We start from the raw sequence: 5702 nt of genomic DNA on the forward strand, positions 1-5702 counted from the left end.
CTGTATTTAAGAAATCTGAAGTGTGGTCTCTGTCTCTACTATGCCATATATTCTAATCTCTACAAAGTCTTTATGAGAACAATTTATACAGTGGATAGAGCATTGGACCTTGAGTCAGGAGAACCTGAGTTCAAACCTGGCCTCAGGCATATGATACTTATACTAGCTATGTGACCCTAGGCAAGTCACTTTACCCTAATTGCCTCAACAAAAAAAAAAATAATTTATACCTATATCAAGGTATTTTTGATGAAGATATGAGAAGGATGTGACAAGGCTTCTGGAAACAAAATCCCATAGCAGAACACATCTTTATAGCAAGTTATAAAATTGACTGAAAAGTAAAGAGAATGCTAGATTTCTCTATGTTCACTTTTTGCAGACTACAAAAACACACACACATTTGATATGATAAAAATAAATCTTACCTTATCGGTGTATTTCATTCATTTGTTGAAATCATTTAAGGTTCCTTTAAAGATGTTATAACAGGCTCAAATTCCTAAAATCTAGCCACTGCTCAGATTCTTATAATCTAACCACTGCTGAGACTTTTACAATCTGGACACTAGCTCACAGAAAGAAAGCTTGGGTAGAATTCTTGCAGGCAGGACCCACGTATCATGATTTTGGTGTTACAGCACCCCTAATCTCTAGACCTCATCATATAGTTCCCTGCACCAGGAAAAGCTGCCTAATACCAAGCTCTTCACCAGCCACAACTGGAAGTAATCACTTTATTACCATCCATTCAAGGAAGTATCTACCTGGGTAAGAGTGGCAACACTGTTGGGGCAGCTGAGAGTTCTCAAGACTATTTGAACATCTGTCACTTCACAGCTTTCCATAACAAGTAAGTTTTAAAGCACAGACACCCAGCATTGAAATCAAGAATGAAATAGGAATTCATTTCTCACTGGGCTTCACTCTGGAGTTCTCCATCATGCCCCAGAAACTTTTTCATCCCGGAAGATCACTTCCACCATGGAATTCACAGGTTGGTATGGAATTCACAGCTAAGAAGTTTTCTCTGCTCCTGAGGCTTCTCCTTTTGACTGGAGGGTTCTTCTCAGATCCTCCACTGAAGGAGGGTACCCAAGTTAGTTACTTCTTCAATTCTCACCAGGCTTCACTCCAGATTTCTCCATGCACCCCCACCTACTTCTGGGTCCCTCCCTCCCCAAGCCCCACCTTGAGCTTTTTTTACGTGTTTGTCTTCCACCATTAGAATTTAAGCTCCTTGAGGGTAAGGTCCTTCTTTTTGCTTGTATTTGTATTCTCAACACTTAGCACATTATCTGGCAGTAAGTACTTAATAAATGCTTGTTGAATGACTGGCCAAAAAAAAAAAAAGATGTTATGATAGAGGAAACATTCCATAAAAATCCTTTGATAGTTAATATCAAGACCCACAAGTGTGGACCACTTAATATGTTTTCAGAATTTTCTAATTTATTGGCTAATTTTTAAAATTTTTTTTCTCCTGTTCTTCCTCTTTTTCTTTAAAATATTATCTGTGTGGAAGAGTGAAAATGGTAGACTGGAGAAAGGAATACAAGCAAACTCCCCAACATTCCCCTCCAAACAACTTAAAAATAATGTCTCAAACTGAATTCTAGAGTGGCAGAGCTAATAAAGGTCAGAGTGAAACATTTTTCCAGTCCATAAGAATTTAGGAGGTTGGCAGGAAAGATCTTGACATGGGGCTAGGGCATGGTCTACTGAGACCTGGAGCACACAAGTGGCAGTACACAGCAGTGTGTGCTGGAATCAGTTGTGAAGTTGTGATTACAGAAGAACCTTCAGGAACTACAGTTCAGAAACAATAAGGGGGTTAGCCAACTGGTCAGAAAGAAATTATGGAGAATGCTTTGCTGGAATAAAGTGCAGCTGTTGCTGACTGGCAACTTTATTCATAATATGCCTTTCTGGGTCACAGTTTCTGGGTAGAGAGGAGTGATTGAGGTCCCTCAAAAGGAATCAGGGGCCCCGGTCCCAGTTCTGAGAAAGACAGGAGCTTAAGTGCTTACAATTACAGAAGTAAGGGAGGCATGATCACAGTTCTAGGACCAAAAGGGACACTAAAGCTTGTGACTGCAGAGAAACAGGGCCCTTCTTAGTTAAAACCTGAGGACAGACTAGGAAAATGGTGACCATATTTCTCCCATGATCATACCACCCTGGAAGTAATGAAAATTAACAGATTCCAACAACCAACTCTGAAAATATAGAATGAAAAATCCAAAAGCTTGAGATAGTGCCTCCTCAGCTCAAGGTGAGAAAAGTCTAACTTTAGGAAAAAGTCCAAAGTCAAATAGTAGACTGAAAAAATGAGCAAACAACAAAAAGAAACTGAGCATAAAATGATGGCAGTAAAGAACTTGGTCACAAAGTCTTAGACAAAAATTCAGAAGAAAATAATAATTTGAACACAGCTACATTCAAAGCCTCAAAGAAAATGCAAATTAGAAACATGTAAAATAAGAATTCCTGAAGAGTTAAAGAAAGTGTGGTACAGGAAAAAATGAGGAAGAAATTAATAATGTAAGAAAATTATGAAAGAGATTTAGCAGTGTGGCGAAAGAGGCACAAAAGAATACTAAAGAAAATAACATCTTAACAAACAGAATTGGCCTAATGGTAAAATTTAAAGAGCACAAAAATTCACTGAAGAAAAGAACTCCTTAAAAAGTGGAATAGGTTAAATGGAAAAAGAAATACAAAAATTCACTGAACAAAAAAATCCTTACAAGATAAAATTGGTCAAATGTAAAAAGAGGTACAAAAACTTAAGAAAATAATTCCTAAGGGGCAGCTAGGTATTGTAGTGGATACAGCACTGGCCCTGAAGTCAAGAAGACCTGAGTTCAAATCTGGACTTGGACCAAACATTTGAAACTAGCTATGTGACCCTGGGCAAGTCACTTAACCCTAATTGCTAAAAAAGGAAAAAAGATAATTCCTTATAAATTAAAATTGCTCAAGTAGAACCTGATGACTCTGTGACACAAGACACAATAAAATAGTTCAAAGAATGAAAAGAAAAAAGAAATTTGAAATATCTCATTGGAAAAAAAAACTGACCTGGAAAAGAGATACATAAGAGATAATTTAAGAAATATTGAACTGCCTGAAAGCCACGGTAAAAAATGAGCCTAGAAGTTATACTTCAAGAAATTATAAACTAAAACTGCTCTGATTTATTAGATACAAAGGGTAAAATAGAAATTGAAAGAATCTACTGATGAACTCCTGAAATAAACCTCCAGCTGAAAACTCCCAAATTCCAACCAAACTCCAGAGTTCCCAGGTCAAGGAAAACAATATTTCAAGCAGCCAAAACAAATATTGTGGAGCCACAGTTGGGATTATATAAGAGTTAGCAGATTCTATAGTAAAGAAGCAGAGGGCTTGGAATACGATATTCTAGAAGGCAAAGGAGCTATAAGTGCCACCCAGAATAAACTACCCAACAAACCTGGTGGTAATTCTTCAAGGGGAAAATTGCTATTTAATGAAATAGAGGACACGAATTCATTCTTGATGAAAAAAATCAGAGCTGAACAGAAATTTTGATATTCAGACACAATACTCAAGAGAATTATAAAAAGCTAACCATGAAAGAGAAATCATGAGGGACTCAATAAAGTTAAAATGTTTACAATCCTATATGGGAAGATGATACAGGTAATTCCAATGCACTTTATCATTAAGAGGGCAGTTAGAAGCAGTCTACATAGAAAGAGTGTATGGATGTGAGTTCATTATGTTGGGATGATGGAAAATAAATGAAGAGTTGAGAAAGAGGGATACACTGGGTAAAGAGAGAAGAGAGAGACAGAATGGGGAAAATTATCTGACATGAAAGAATCATTCAAAAAAGAGGTTTACAGTAGATGGTAAAATGGGGGTAGGCAACACTTGAATCTCACTCTCATTAGAAATGGTTTGAAGAGGAGGAATACACATACACATTTTGATATAAAAATCTATCTTGCCCAACAAAGAAATAGGAAAGGAAGAGGCTAAGAAAAGAGGGATTAGTGATAAGAGAGGGTAGATTAAAGGAGGCATTGGTCAAAACAAAACAGATTTTTGTGCGGAAGAGAGAGAGAGAGAGAGAGAGAGAGAGAGAGAGAGAGAGAGAGAGAGAGAGAGAGAGAAAGTTAGAAAGTTAGATGGAGGGAAATACACAGTAATCACTGTGAATGTGAATGCTACTAGATCATCCATAAAACATAAACAGATAGCAGAATAGATTAGAAACCAGAATTCAACAATATGTTGTTTACAAGACACACTTAAAATAGAAAGACACACATAGAGTAAAGACAAAGAGATGGAGAAGAATGATGCATATATCAGCTTAAGTATAAAAGGCAAGGGTAACATTCATGATTTCTGATAAAGCAAAAATATACCTAATTAAAAGAGATAATCAGGGAAACTACATTTGCTACCCAATACAATAAAATGGAATTTTGGTGGGGTGATGTTTTTAAAGACCAAAAAAAAAAAAGGTTTGTTTTTTGTTTTGATTTCGAAAACAAGTTCTGTTTTGAATAGGTTCAGTTTGAGATAAAAGTGGAATATCCAGTCAAAGATTTTGAACAAGCCATTGGCTATTTGCTCAGGATTTAGGTTAGTGTTTAGGATTCCTGTTAGCTCACCTTTTTATAATGCTTTACAAATTTAGCCCATTGCTTCAAATTTAGTCCTTTTCTTCAGAGACTGTTGCCCATGTGAACATGATGGAGTGTAATTATACCAAAATATCAAAATGATGAAATATTATAGGAAGAGATACAGAGATAAGAAATAAGGATTAGGATAATGAACCAGAGATTACAAATGTGTAAAATAAATGCCAATGGCAAATGCAGAAAAAAATGAAGAAAAAGTTCAGAAGACAACAGAAAACAATTTCATCATTTCATTACTAAGTGAATTATTAGCATTTTTATAAACAAAATATAAATATAGGCTATTTACTACTTTAAAACCCACTTGACAAATCACATTTGGTTGGCCCCAGAAATGGTTGGCCCAAGAAATGCTTCACATTGTACCCAGGCCACTCTTTTGTCACTCCCCTGAAACTTTCAGATTGATTCCACTTCTCTACCCAGTAAATAAGCCCTGTGTTTGCTAAAGGAAAGGTTAAGAATTCAACTCTCTTTGGATCTATTCAAAACATCTCTAAATTTGATTTTATTAATTTATTTTGATTTATCAACAATCACTTCCATATACTTTTCAGTTTAAAATTTTTCTCCCCCTTCCGCCCACCCACCCTCCCAAGACAGCACACAATCTGATATAGGCTTTACATTTACATTCCTATTAAACATATTTTCACATCAGTGAAGTTGTAAGTACAAATTAAAACCAATAAGAGGAACCATCAGAAAGATGAAACCAAAGAGCAGAAGGTAAAAATAAGTGATAGTGATTCGATTTCCATACTTCTTTCTTTGGAAGTGGACAGCATTTTCCATCCTGAAGCCTCTGGAGAAGTCTTAGATCCTTGTAATGCTGAGAAGGGTTCAGTTTAACAATCTTAGTCATTGCATAATGTGGCTGTTATTGTGTACAATGTCTGCTTGGCTCTGCTCACTTTACTCAGCATCAGACCATATAAGTCTTTCCAGGTTTTTCTGAAATCAGCCTGTTCATCATTTCTTATAACACAATAGTATTCC

This window comes from Phascolarctos cinereus, unplaced genomic scaffold, assembly GCF_003287225.1.
Source record: "Phascolarctos cinereus isolate Bilbo 61053 unplaced genomic scaffold, phaCin_HiC Scaffold_1;HRSCAF=81, whole genome shotgun sequence".
In the NCBI taxonomy this organism is placed as follows: Eukaryota; Metazoa; Chordata; class Mammalia; order Diprotodontia; family Phascolarctidae; genus Phascolarctos; species Phascolarctos cinereus.